Below are 14,709 nucleotides of genomic sequence, written 5' to 3'. Positions count from 1 at the left end.
TACATCTTGTTTTTCATAACCTTTAGTGGGTCGTTTGTGCCTAAAGTTACAAGTTTAAAAAAAATCCACAGGGCTTCCCTGGTGGCGCAGCGTCCAAAAAAAAAAAAAAAAAAAAAATCCACAGACACAGTACAGCTTTAGCACTCTTTATGAGAAAGTAAATGATTTCTAGGGGCAAGAAACATTTACTGAGATATCACAGGTAGAATCAGAACTCTGTGAAAGTTTACCTGATAGGAAGAAAATATTTACATTGTTTTTCTTCCAAGAAATTAGGTCCTGATCTAAATGCAGTCTTTTCTACTGAATGTTTCCGAGAGTACTGCAAATAGACGGCATATTACCATAAATCATTATTATTGAAGATTATCTTATATTAAATTTGCAAATTGCTTATAGATATGTTAACTCATGAAGGTATTTTATGAGATATGATTGCTTTACCAAAGATTGAAATGCAGCAAAAAGTAAAAACTTCAGAGGAACATTATCCAGTTGCTGGTTTCCCCAGCCCCCAGCCTCCTGACAAAATACAGAACGCCCAAGAGCAGCTTTCAGGAACCGAGCTGATGCCGGGACTGCCCTGAGCTCTCTGTGCAGCAGGAGCTAAAACAACGGAGCTTCCCATCACTGCCCACCTGCACCCGCCTGCCCCGCCCTTCCCGGGGCCTTGGGTTCCTCTCTCCCCTGGTTGACTTCTCTGCCTATAACGAAGCAGAAATGTCTCCCCGGTTTTCCATGAGGCTCTAATGCAGCTCCATATCCACGCTACTCCTTCCCATTTGCTACAGAAGAAACGGTTTAAACCTACTGTTTTTCTGACTTATCTCCTCACCCCTTCCTTAAAACCCAGCCGTCCAACCTGCAGCGCAGTTGTTCTAGTTCAACCGAATGCCCCGCAGATGGCCCGTCTCCACTTCCCTGCCACCATGTGACTTCTGGCTTCACTGTCCCAAACCTGAATTCCAATCGTTCTCACTGGACTGGGTGCTGTCCCTCTCTCCTCTCTCGCCCACATGCCACCCCGAGCAGATTCATCTTCCTATAGTGTCGTGGCATCCTTTTATTTTTTTAAACCTCTCATGAATAAACTACCGATACATGTCACAACAGGGATGAATCTGAAAACCATTCCGCTAAGAGAAAGAAGCCACACATGAAAGGTTAGGTACTATGATCCCGTATGACATCCTGGAAGAGGGACAGAAATCAGACCAGCGGTTTCTGGAGGCTGAGGGGAAAGGTCTGACGGCAGCGCTACACGGGAGAGTTTTTCCGGGTGATGCAAATTCTCTCTTGGTGGTGGTGGTTACAGGATTATATACATTTGTCAAAGCTCATCAAACTGAACGCCCTCGGGGGGGTGGTGGTGGTGAATTTTTATATAAATTATACCTCAATAAACCTGCATTAAAAAAAAAATTCCATGGTTCCCCATAACTCAGGGAGAAGGTTCACACACTCCAGAACCTGGGCAATCACAGCCCCTAGATTCGCACAGCGACCTGCACTTCAAACTATGCCCCGTGCCTCTACGGACGAGCTTGCTCTGCTCAAGGCAGGCCGGCTGCTCATCCAGCCCAAATGATACCTGCTCAGCGACACCTTCCAAATACCCCCCAAGCCGGGAACCATCACCTCCTCCACCCTCCCGTGAGCTTTGTGTTTCTGTGACAGTTCTACGAGGCACCAGGTACCAGACTGTGTGCTTTCATCAGACTCCTCCACTGCTGTTAGCTCTGAGACAGTGAGTATGTTAAGTGTGAAACAGGGGGCGTACAAGCGAGGGAGAGAGAGTGTGTGTGTGTGTAGGCGGTGAGATGGCAGGGAGAGGAAGACAATGGTGAGCGACTCGTGCAATTCACGCTCACCCGTGCGCACCCACTCTGTGTCGTGTCTGATTCAGTGCAGGTGCTCAGTGTTTGCAGGTGAAATTAACAAAAGGGGCCCATTCTTATGTTTGTCCTTGGCCCATGCCACTTCCTACCTAATAGAAATAAGAACCAAGTCCTAAGAGTCACTAGCCATCGTCAGTATTCACTATATTCCTTGTACTTTACAAGTGCTATTTCATTCAAGCCTCACAAAAACCCCAAGAGACAGGTCTTCATTATCAGAGGATAATTCGCACTGAAAAAAATTCAGCAACACTGAATCCAACTGAACAGTAATCCAAACTTCACAGTTAACAGAATATATGTCTGTGGGGCGGGGGAGAGTTGTTATTCAGGTTTCACCTTGAAAAATAACATAAAAATCCGTTTATTTTATTCTTTATTTAACAACATTTTTGTCATCGTTGCAACTACGCACTAACCCTTAGAAGGACAAAAACGAGCAAGTGTGGGAGGTTTCTTAGACGAAATTATCCAGACAAAATTGGAGACTAGCATGAGACACTTCATGTCTGATCTGTGGAATGTGATCTTAAGGGGGACCGCTTGCCCAAATGTTATAGGAATAATGAGCATTGACTGAGCACATTCTGTCTGTCAGGTACGCTTACAGGTATTTTAATCAGATAATCCCCACCACAATGCTATAGAGGTGGATATTATTAATCATCTGTACTTGACAGATGAGGAAACTGAGACACAGAGATGTTGAGTAATCCATCCAAGGTCACGCAGCTGAGGTGCAGTGCCGCTCAAGCAGTCTGACCCCTGGGTCCGTGGTCCTAACTACTGCCTGCATTGCTCAGGTGACAGCTTTTACCAATTTTTCACAAGCGATTTCTTTATCCTTTGGAAAGCTCTCTGTATGCAGGTGCCCATTCTCTTCCTTTCTGATTTCCTGCCACTGGATAGTTAGCATCTGATCTAAGTGGAGGCGCTGTGGCATAGTGATGGAAGCATGCACTCCAGGGCCAGACTGCTCGGTTTGGACTCTGTGCTTCTGCTTCCTTGCCTGTCATGGGAATCATGACAGGACATACATCATAACGTTGTAGAGAGGAGGAAATAAATACATGTAAAGTGCTCAGAACAAGGTCTGAGACGCAGTAAGCATTTTGTAAGGATGACACATACGTATACCTACACACACCCTTTACTGATGGGCTTGAAAGTGTGTTTAGCAAACCTTCAAAATCACTTTCACGGATGTCAGGAAATCCTATCACTTTGCAAGGCCTGAAATTTCACTTTGCAATAGATTCACATTCGTATCATCAATTTAGACAGTCACAGAAGTCACAGAGTTAATGCAACTGGAGAGAACCAACATGAGACAACTGAGTGGGGACTTATTATAAGTCACCAGTACTGAATAAATACTGCTGTGTTGTGATGTTCCTTTCCCCAAGCGATCGTCTAACTGTAAGATTTGGAGAGCAAGCACCTCCTTCTATCCCCCATCACCTAACGCAGTACCTTCTACATCAAATGGCCAATGGAATAGTTTCTATTAATGATAATTATCACCAGTTCTAATAAGATTATTGCCTACCATTTATTAATCCTCTTCTATGTAGAGCTGTTTCCACTCACATAATATCTCATTGGATCCTCATGCCATTCTATGAAATGGAAATTACAGTCTCCAGTTCACAGTTCAGAAATGTTATCCCAGATCATACGGCTACAATACAGGGCCACGCTTCAGATCCCACCTGCATGACTATCTTTCCAGTCTTCTGTGCTACATATAAAGCTACCAGTTATGAAAAGGGGGCAGAACAACCAGAAATTTCAGTTTGTTAATTTTTGAATTTTCCTTCCTTCCATTCAGTTTAAGGAATATTTATTTCTCAGTCCTGATGTCTCATGAATATCAAGAAAAATAAATATCTAATCCTTTAAAACCCTATGTACTTAAGCCACAGAAACAAAAAATAACAGATAGATTAGCTACTTCATCAGCTGTATTACATTTTTCCCCCTTATAATACATACTAATTTCACTTTTAAACAATGATATCCTTACCACCAAAAAAGACTCCAAATTAATGATCAAGATGGCTTGCCGTTCTATAAAACTTTGTTTTCCAAGATACTTTCACATACATTATCTCCTCCTTCTGAAAAACACCCAAATTAGGAAGGCATGAGGAAGCACTGATTAAAATGGGCATTAAAACCACGCTGTGTCCCCAGGCCCCAAGTAAGGCCTGGCAGCCCTTAAGGAACAAAAAGCTCAGAAAGCCAACTCTAAAATAAATACAAACGGAACTCCAGGCGAGAACTAAAAGCTAAATATTTTAAATTGATCGCATTTCTCAAGCAATGCCGTGGCAGAACGCAGTATTAGCAGCCTTTGCGTCGCGGTCTTTAAAACACCTGCCCTCACCCGGAGTCCAAAGTTTCCACGGGAGCTTTCAACTAACAGAAAACAAGTTAAAATAACACTCTGAACGTCAAAAGTTTAGAGTTCCATGAAAGGCCCATTGTTCTGGATTCTATTTCAGAGGTGTTCAGCAGAATTCCTCAAATTCCTTATCTTTGGGGCAAAGTGACCGAAACCAGAAATAGCCAGTGTCCCGACAGGTCACGTGACCGGGCACCTGGCCAGGTTTCAGCCGAGGACAGGCTGGCGGTGCTTCCGCCTCCTGACCTCACCAGGAAGAGGACCTCCGGGAATGACCATGCTCAGAGGGGCACATCCACCTTCTGGGCCACAGAAATGGTCAATTCTCGTTAGCGACCTAGCGACCAGTGTTTCAGCCCCCCGCTTGTGCCACGTCCGTAAGGATTTTTGACCCCCGTTAGCCCCATTCTGTAACAATCAGCCTCTACAACTTGTGTTTTGTCTACTTATTCAACCACGAGGCACTCGATTTTTCCGGCTCCTTTGAAGTTTCACTGTGGAATTTTCCGAATTATAGTATATAATGTATATTTTTAAAAGCAATTACAATGTGTCCATTCTATTTCCTCAACATTTATGGGAGTGCTGGTCCAAATTCCATTTGAGTCAAATAGGTTCATTTTAATTAACCTTTAACTAGGAATATGTTATCCAAAAAAAAAAGGTCATAAGAAAGAAATCAGTTGAGAAAAGCAACAATGTGAAAGAATACACTGACAAAACACCTGTGTCTCAGTCTAAGACAGGAAGGTTACCCTGTGAATTTCAACTCTGAAAACAATCAACCATTCATTTACAGGGAAAAAAAATGATAACTTTCTAAGTTTACCAAATAGCACCGATTTTCCTCACATTTCTTCCGTCTGTTCCCGCACCTACACCACTCATCTGCTCACCAGTCTCTGGAGGCCTTCATCCTGATCTTCAAGTCCCTTCTCAACCTCGGTCTCCATGATCTTTTCAGCTCTTCCTGGCCTCTCCGAAAAAAACCCTACACTCTACGATTCTGTGTATTAAAAGCCACTTCTAAGAAACACAGCATTGCGTCAGTGTCTCTGAGCTCCTGGTGCCTGCTGCATGGACTGCCTTCCCCTTGCATCCTCCGCAAAACCATACCTGGCCTCCATTTCCCACGGAAGCAACCAGGCACCAGCCCTGGATTCGCTGCACTGCAGCACTAATTGTGAGACTGCCTTCAAGTCCACTGGCCTTTGGAATCTCATTTTCTCCTTCTGGTAAAAACAAAACAAAACAAACAACAGAAAACAAAATGTGCAGCTTTGTCACTGTCTCCCTGTTCCAATATTATATGAGCCTGTAGATATCAACACCATGTCCCCCTGGGTGCCTTCCTCATAACCTCACTAGAAGTTCTCTGCATTTCTAACGCACTTAAAGCTGTGCCACTCCCATTACTACACTTAAACACTGCCTTATCTCACTTGTGGGTCTCACCTCTCTAACTAAATTGTAAGCAACTGGAGGAAAGAATTTGCACCCGATTAATATTTGTTTAATATTGGTTTATTTCTACTGCACAGCATCTACCTTTTGTTTTTTTTTTTTGCGGTACGCGGGCCTCTCACTGCTGTGGCCTCTCCCGCTGCGGAGCACAGGCTCCGGACGCGCAGGCTCAGCAGCCATGGCTCACGGGCCCAGCCGCTCCGCGGCACGTGGGATCTTCCCGGACCGGAGCACGAACCCGCGTCCCCTGCATCGGCAGGCGGACTCTCAACCACTGCGCCACCAGGGAAGCCCCATCTACCATTTTTATACACTCAATAAATAGTTGTTACATGAGTGAGTGACAACTGGAAGGGGAAGAATGAGCAGGAAGAAGATGAATTAGTATAAGCCTTTCCATGTCAAGTCAGCTACTGATTATAGAAAACCGACTCACCTGTGCCCTCAACAGTAGAGACTGTTTTAGAAATAATGACAACAAAGCAGTTATTTGGATATTGATCCATCAGCAGTGACTGACACAGCGGATCATTCTTCCCTGAATCACATCCTTCTCTGGCTCCCCAGCATCACAACATTCCCCCGTTTTCACTCTAGCTGCTCCTTCTTCTGGTTCCTTCCTGGCTCTGGGGCCTCTAATTGATGGTGATCCTCCAGGACTCAGTCCCTGACCTCTGGTCTTTCCTATGAGCACTCAGTCCCCAGATAATCTCAGCCAACCTCAGGGCTTTCATGCCACAGACATGCTGCCAACTCCCAAGTGATCGCCTCCACCCTGGTTCTCCGTCTGTTCTCAAAACTGCAGCCGTGTGGTCTGCTACAATGGCACTCAGAGCCTGGGCCTCAGCCCAAACCTCTCAAGTGGTTGACGAGACCCTGCGTGGTCTGACCCCCTTCTGACTCCATGGTGCCCTGTGATTCCCTTTCATGATTCTCCTGTCACACCAGCCTCCTGCTCTGGGGAGCAATTTCCATTCCCTCTACGAAGGTTTGTCTCCCCAGATGACCCACTTTCCCACTTCTTCAGGTGTTGCTTCCTTTTCCGGAAGGCCTTCCTTAGCCATACACTCTAAGCCGTCAACGCCTCACCCCAACATTTTCACCCTCCTTTCAACTTTTAGTTTTTCTACTGAGCACTTACCACCCTCCACCATACCACATCTTTCACCATTTACCCTTTAACGTCCATGTTGCCCACTGGCATGTAAATTCCACGAGGGGAGGAATTTGCTTCTGCTTTGCTCACCACTGACCACCCAGAGCCTGTAGCGTCCCTGGCACGTAGTATACAGTCACCAAATAACTGTGATGTCAATGAATGAGTCAGCTCGCTAAACACAAGGAGAGAGACTTCTGCAAAGTCCAGAGAGACGCGGTCAGCTAAAACACAGCTTCACGTTGCTCTTAACACCAAAAGCAAACGCCGTGGTACAAAGCTTTTCATGGACACACACAACACACGGTTTTATTGAGAAAACTTCCTACATTTCATTGTGTGAAAATCTAGCTATTTCTGTCAGCGGAGTATTTTCGATATTTTGTCAAGGTATGGAACAAAGTAAACTGATGAGGAAGGAATCTTCCATAACGTGCTCCATTAACATATTAGTAAACGGAAAGTAACATAGTTGATGTTAGAGTCAGTATCTGCAGAAAACCTGAAACAAAATAACTCCTGAAAGTCAATTAAGCCAACAATCACTCAAACAACCTATATGCAATCAAGATACTTCCCCCAAACGGCAAGTGATGTGCTCTTTTTTCAAAGAGCATAAAAAAATGTCCTAGTAGTTAACTCTGGTAGTGAAACAGTTACAACTGGTAACTCAGTACCTCCTGCCTTCTCCCTGACCCTCAATTTATCAACCCAAGTTACAAGTAGACCTGCCAAAGCGTGCAGATGGCAGTACTCCCTAAAGGAACAAAGCTCAGGCCTGTTTCCTTGCACCACTGGCTGGCCTGGATCAAGTGAGCCAGATGAACTAAAAGACCCTCACACCCAACCAAGATGAATAGATGTATGACCATGTGGCACTATATTTTGCAGAATGAATAATAATAAAGTCCTTGGGTTACAAAGAATTGTAGAAAACTTTAAGGTACCAAGGAGTTCACACACACCAGTTAGGGGAAACACTTAAAGCCCTCAGAGAGCTTCCAAACCATATGTAAAAATGAGCATAGCCACCAGCTTACATTTAGGTTACATCTTACAGTTTATTAAATACTTTGACAAATACCAGGGGTCAGCAAACTATATCTTATGGGCCAAACAGGAGACTTAAAGAGTTGCAAAAGAGACTAGATGGTCTGCAAAGCAATCATATTTATCATTTATCATCTGGACCTGCAGGGGAAAGTGTGGTGATGCCAGGCATATACTCTCTCACTGATCCTCACATCACCCTATTCAGAAAGTCGGGGCCCATGAGCCTATGGCTGGAGAGTAGTAGAGTCAGAGCCCAAATCTTAGATGCCACAATAGCACCATTTGTCCCCCCAGGTCAGTGGGACAAATGCTTGGATAATCCTTTCCCCAGAGACACAAGCCCCGAATAAGCCACCCCGTACCCTCACTTAGTGCCTACTGTGACCCAGCCATCCAATGTCACCAGACAGTTCACTGGTTGTGGGATACAGTCTGTGGCCATGGTGGAATTTCTATACCAACCCAGAGAACCATGAGAACGGACCCACACATCTGGTCCCTTGGACAGCAGCTTCCAAACTTGGCTCTGCACCTGAATCACCCAAAAGCTTTTTAAAAAAGTATCTTGCTGCATCCCAAGCTCAGGATGGATTGATGGAAGCATAGGGTGAGGTTTGTATTAAAGCAACTCAGTAAAACATTAATGGTAGAATCTAGGTGGTGAGTACACAAGTGTTTACTTAAAAGCTCCTTCAACTCTGTATAGTCCAAGATTTTGAAAATAAAATGTTAGAAAAAAATGCATTGCTTGTTCCCAACTAAGGCAACCAAATCAGAATATCCAAAAGTGAGACAGAGAATTTTATTTTTAGAAGTTTATGGGGAGCTTTTGATGCTACATTAGGTGTGGGAGCAACTACTCTGGAGTGCCATTCTCCATCAGCAGAACGGGCCATCTGGCCTAGGGGTTCTCAAAGTATGGTCCCGGGACCCGGAGCAGCCCTAAGGTGGCGACAGATTAAATGCAGAAGCAGATGTGAATGTTCATCTGTCTTCCTTTATGTCATCAAAGTGAGCTTCAAAAGAGTAAAGCAATGCCACTCTCCTCACTAAATTTGTTTTGGAAAATAAGGGTTTCCCCCTACATTAACATGTAACGGATCTATTGTTACTTTTATATTAAATATCTTTAGATTTATCATTTTAAATTTCTAATATGGTAAATATCAATAGCTAGAACCCACATCAACAAAAGCTCTTTGGGGTTCTGATAACAAGCATCTGAGAACTGGTAACCAAGTTCTGGGATTAGAGGCCCTGGATTCAATTCTCTGACAAGTGGAGTGACCCTGATCAAGTCAATTAATCCCTGGCCTCAGTTTCTTCATCTGTAAAATGGGGATACTTAAAGTACCTACCTCACAAGGTCGCTGTGAGGAATAAATGAGGATAAAGTTTGGACAATACCCAGCATCTAGTAAGCATTAAATAAATGTCAGCCATTGTTTCTGGTACTACTATCATTTACTTAAAGATAAAGCAATACTTGAAGAAGATGAATTTTTAAAAATAACTAAATTCATACTGATTCAGTCAGTTGTACAAATTTGTTTCAGTCTCCAAAATAAAACCAGCACAGTTGGCCCAGCCTCACCAGGAACCCTTCTTCTGGCCCCTAAAACTCCTTCATTCCACCTTTTGGGAGCCCTTCAAGTACCACAGAGGGTTTGGAGACAGTCACACTGAAATTTGGAGTTAATAGTGAATCTGGTCATTATCTTCTAACTCTGGTGCCCTAAACTCGTTCATTAAACAAACAGTGATTACAAAAAACTAGGCTCTGGTCATAAATGAGAAATAATTTATGCCAAACCAATGTCCAAGTATTTTATTTTCTATTTCTGCCCTGATAACCTATGATAGATACAGTCATAAAGCAAATTATCCCAAGTTTATATGTTTTTCTTTGTAGATGTTTGTCTTACAGCAGATCAGAGCACTTTCCTCCTCAGAACTGTCAATGGCTCGCTCTTGCTGTGAGACAGTCCACACCTCTCAGTGTGGCATTCAAGGCCATGTTGTCTGGCCACTTGTTAAACGCCTGTCTCCTTCCCAACAAAAGCCCGTCTTGCTTTCTTTCTAGCCACACCTGACTCCTAACTGTCCCCTAAAAAAGCCACCTACTTTCATGCGGAATCTACCCAATTGCCTAGGAAGGGATAAAAAAATATTAAACAGATTTTTCCCTACAGTATCGGAAGTCAAGACTTTCAGGCTCAAGGTCACACAGCTTGTAGAGGAAGACACCAATATTCAAACCCAGGTCTGACTTCAAAGCCAAGGCTCCTTCCGGTGCTGCACTATTCTGGAAAAGTTCAACCCTCATAGGCTAGTGTGGGAAAGCAGGAATTACAGACGGTCTTCTGAAATGATGGAGATTTCCCCTCTCCTCTTTCCATTCCCATACTTTAATGCACTTGACAGTGACTACAAAGTGATCAGAGATGCACAGTGAAAAGTGAGCATAACCCAGCACTAAATTACTGCCCCTCCTTTCAACTATAAGAAATGAAAAGTGGACTATTTATTTTTTAATATGCAAGCATAAAAATGGTAGGGGAAGATGTGGTGACCTGCTCTGCTTTCTCTTCTTTCAAGAATACATCTTTAGCCAATTCTGTTTCACAAGCTGGTTAGCTCTCTGTCACCACTGGGCTCTCTGGACTGATCTCCCTGGACCCTTGGAATAGGAAGAGGCTGTGGTATGAAGCTGCACAGACAGGAGAAGGGAGAAGACGCATCTCTCTTAATAGTAGCGTAATTAATAGCTCCTCCGGATCACTCTTATGAGCTTTTTGAGCACCTTATCTGGAGATCACGTTGGCTATAATCTTCTCAAATAGTTCCTTTATTAACACTGCCCTAATGAGAGAAGCTAAAACAGAATTTAGATTCCTTTTGTAGTTTGTTCTAGCAAAAGCTCTAAATTGCATTTCATAATAAGTATAACTATGTCTATTTATAGACTGTAGATGTCCTTGTAGATAATTATATAGATAATAATTACTCTCAGAGGGCTAAAAACAAAATTGGGATAAAAAGATGCTTAATCACAAATAAAAAGTACACAAATAAGCAGCTACCAAAGTCTCTGGCTCAGTTTGTCATGGAACATTTATTTTCTGCTTTAAAAAAAAAAAAGGTAGAACACAGTAAGCAACATTAGTAAGAAAGGAACCATAAATCATGCCATGCAATTTTCTTTCAGTCCTGAACTACACCAGAATAAACAAAACACTTAGGACTAAATTCTAATAATTCAAACCCCCTCAGCAATTCACATACTGTACCATTTTCTTTTCACTCCATCCTGGTAACTTCCCTGAAAACCACTTCCATTGCTACTGCCCTCAGTCAAGTCAGTGTCTTCTCTGGCCTGGAGAACCTTCCCAGCCTTCGCTCAGGCCAATTACTAGTCCATTCACCAGAGCGGCCAGGGTAATCTTGGAGACACAGACATCATCCTTCTCCCCTTTGCTCTCCACCCGTCACCATGCTTTCTTTTCTCTACAGCACTTCCTGATATTTTCATGACTGCCATCTAGCTTCCCTATCAGACTAAGCCCTGTGCTGCAGGGGACACTGTTTGCCATCTGCTTTGCCACTTGTGTCCCGGGGCCCAGAAGTGCCTGGTACAGGGTGGGCCCTCAAAATCTGTTGAATAAATGAGTTCCAGCTCGTGATGATTTTTCTCTGCTCTGAGTGCATATAAAACTGGCCCTTTTCACAGTAACTCAAGGTTGCTCTGTCTGGCTCTCTAGTTGTGGTATACAGATTTAGCAAAGCGTTTTCTATTTACTTTGCATCTGGGAGTGACAGGGCCTAGCATATTTAAACGACATAAATGATGCTTAAAACTTGCTAATGTGGCTCAACTTTCAATCTTTTGCTGTTAGAGAAGGGACAAAGTTGTTTGTACCATCACAAGATCAGCTTTTATTTCAACATAAACACTGTCTCAGACTATATGACAGAAAAAAAAAGACCAACGTGAAAAGATAAAAGAAAACATATTGAGAGCCATATCTTACTTTGATAACTTTAAACATTTGCTTTAAACAATAATTTCTACTAGCTCGGGTCCAAGCAGTCCTATACTGGCTCTTTGTTACAGCAGTAGACTAAAGAATAAAACTAAAATTCAATATTGATTTTTAAAACCTTGTTTACATTATCATTAACTCACTACCACCATTAGCAAATAACCAATGAAGTCAAACAAAATACACTGTAATAGAGTCTCTGCTGTACTCAAACAGTCTGAACAAGAAGTTATGGCTTCAGGTCTTCCCTGGTGGCACCGTGGTTAATAATCCACCTGCCAATGCAGGGGACACGGGTTTGAGCCCTGGTCTGGGAAGATCCCACATGTCGCAGAGCATCTAAGCCCGTGTGCCACAACTACTGAGCCTGCGCTCTAGAGCCCGCGAGCCACAACTACTGAGCCCGCTGTGCCACAACTACTGAAGCCCGCACGCCTAGAGCCTGTGCTCCACAACAAGAGAAGCCACCGCAATCAGAAGCCCGCGCACCGCAACGAAGAGTGGCTCTTGCTCGCTGTAACTAGAGAAAGCCCGCGCGCAGCAACAAAGACCCAACGCCAAAACTAACTAAATTAATTAATTTTAAAAAATTAAAATAAAAGAAGCTATGGCTTCATATATCATAAGAGGGTCCCAAAGTATCTGCATTTATTCATTGAATAAATAACGCCAGATCCAAGATAAGGCAATGTGCTAGATGCTGTGATCTGCACCTTTTAGGCCCCATTCAAAATGCTATGTTGCAGAAATCAAAAAACTATAAAAGTGGTCATATCGTAACAAACATTTGGCTAGGTGAGTGACCTAGCCAATTCAGTCTTTTTAAAAAGTACGGTACTGGGCTTCCCTGGTGGCGCAGTGGTTGAGAGTCCGCCTGCCGATGCAGGGGACACAGGTTCGTTCCCTGGTCTGGGAAGATCCCACATGCCGCGGAGCGGCTGGGCCCGTGAGCCATGGCCACTGAGCCTGCGCGTCCGGAGCCTGTGCTCCGCAACGGGAGGGGCCACAACAGCGAGAGGCCCGCGTACCGCAAAAAAAAAAAAAGTACGGTACTTCAAGTGCAAAGGCAACCCTGCCTGACAATGACAGGAATTAAAATGCTCCAGGAAGTTTGGCAACTTATTCTGAGGGTGAAAAGTCTTTCGAAGACCAAGTTGCAGCATATAATCACCTTCAGATTACATAATATCTCCAGAGACACAGTAGTCTACTCGTTCCACCCTACAAGTTTTTCTGGTGTCAGTAAAAACTATTTAACCACGTTATTAATCCACGGTCGTATTATTTCTTTTCACTATCTAACAGTATTAGTCCTTTTAAAGTTTTTCACTTCTACGTTGGAACATGGATTAATCTAGCCTCCTTATGCTTTTACAAACACTAGCAAACTTGCTCTTCTTTGTGAACAGGTCACATGGACCTCAAGCATGACTATGAAACAGCCTAAGCATAATACAAAAGTAATAGTTACAGACCCTTTAATTCTTCCATCTAAGGAGGAGTCCAACCCAAAGAGTTTGCCTGTGTTGGTGATTTTTTTTGTTTTTGTTTTGGCTGCGCCCCAGGTCATGTGGGATCTTAGTTCCTGGACCAGGACCAGGGATTGAACCCGTGCCCCCTGCAGTGGAAGCTTGGAGTCTTAACCACTACACCACCAGAGAAGTCCCTGTGTTGGTGATTCGATGTCCTGAAACAGAGTAGGTCTGTAAAAGGCCGGGCTCCATGTCTATCACAGAACCGTGGCAACTGCGAACAACCAGAGCAAGCAGACTGCTCCTGCTGTCCTTAAAATACCCGGTTCTACCGGAAGCTTCCGGCAGACAAAGGCTCACAGGACTTCACTGGGGAGAGAGGCTTATGGGATCCATGGACAGGACACTCAGAATGTGAAGTGATCTGCAATACCGAAGAACAAACTTTAAGCAGCTAATGCTATTATATCTTTTCGATGAAACTTAACAGGATTTGTGTTTAGTTCATTTGTCAGTTCCTTACTGACATCTGGAAAATGCACCCTGATTTATAAACAAAGTGAATGATATAGGCCAGGTCTTCAGGATTTCAAGTACCTGCACAAGGACAATGAACCTGCTCTGAAATCCACCCCAAAGTGCATGATGGCACAAATGGTGTTTCTGGGTCTGAAGACTATTCACCAACACTCAAGCCACCGAACCAATAATGAAAACCTACTTCATGGGCAGAGACATCTGAATGAAAACTCTTTGTTAACGTCAAAGGACACGAAGCCATATTTAAAGCGGGAAAGGAGAGACCTCAACACAGCGCTTGTAAAGCTGAAGCAAAGGGCAGTTTGCTGTAGGCCACTAGGCACGACGGGGGGCCATGGGTTCCCGAGGACGGCCTCGGTTTGCAAAGTTCTATCCAAATGAACCACTTATTTGTACCCAAAGGCCAAACAGCACCGTGAGGTTTCCAGAAAGCCCCGATATTTCACAACTGTGTCTTCGGCAAGCAAGTCTGATCTGCCTTTCTAAAAAAGGCACCTGAAAGAAACCCGGCAAGGTAAGTGTATCATCTGCCCCAAAGCAAGTAACCAGGGTCTAGATGGCCCTCTGAGCCCCGGAAGGCCGGCTTAGGAGTGGCTGCCGGCGTCGGGAGGCCGAGCCCCGCCTCCTTCCCCCGAGCACCTGGCCCCGCGGAGCCCGCCCAGCGCCCGCACCGGGG

At 44.1% G+C, this 14,709-nt stretch overlaps 1 protein-coding gene across 1 annotated transcript in view; it reads right to left on the bottom strand.

Annotated features, from left to right (window-relative positions):
- MAP3K21 (mitogen-activated protein kinase kinase kinase 21) overlaps nucleotides 1–46 on the bottom strand; it is a 34,925-nt gene extending 34,879 nt beyond the window's left edge. Inside the window, exon 1 of the mRNA XM_024738168.1 lies at nucleotides 4–46. The gene's annotated coding sequence lies outside the window, so the exon portion shown is untranslated. The remainder of the gene's footprint in view (nucleotides 1–3) is intronic.
- Nucleotides 47–14,709: the final 14,663 nt, after the last annotated feature.

Source organism: Neophocaena asiaeorientalis, unplaced genomic scaffold (assembly GCF_003031525.2).
Source record: "Neophocaena asiaeorientalis asiaeorientalis breed wild unplaced genomic scaffold, Neophocaena_asiaeorientalis_V1.1 scaffold436, whole genome shotgun sequence".
NCBI classification, from domain to species: domain Eukaryota; kingdom Metazoa; phylum Chordata; class Mammalia; order Artiodactyla; family Phocoenidae; genus Neophocaena; species Neophocaena asiaeorientalis.
Note: the sequence above shows the minus strand (reverse complement) of the source record. Positions and strands in the feature narration are given on the sequence as shown.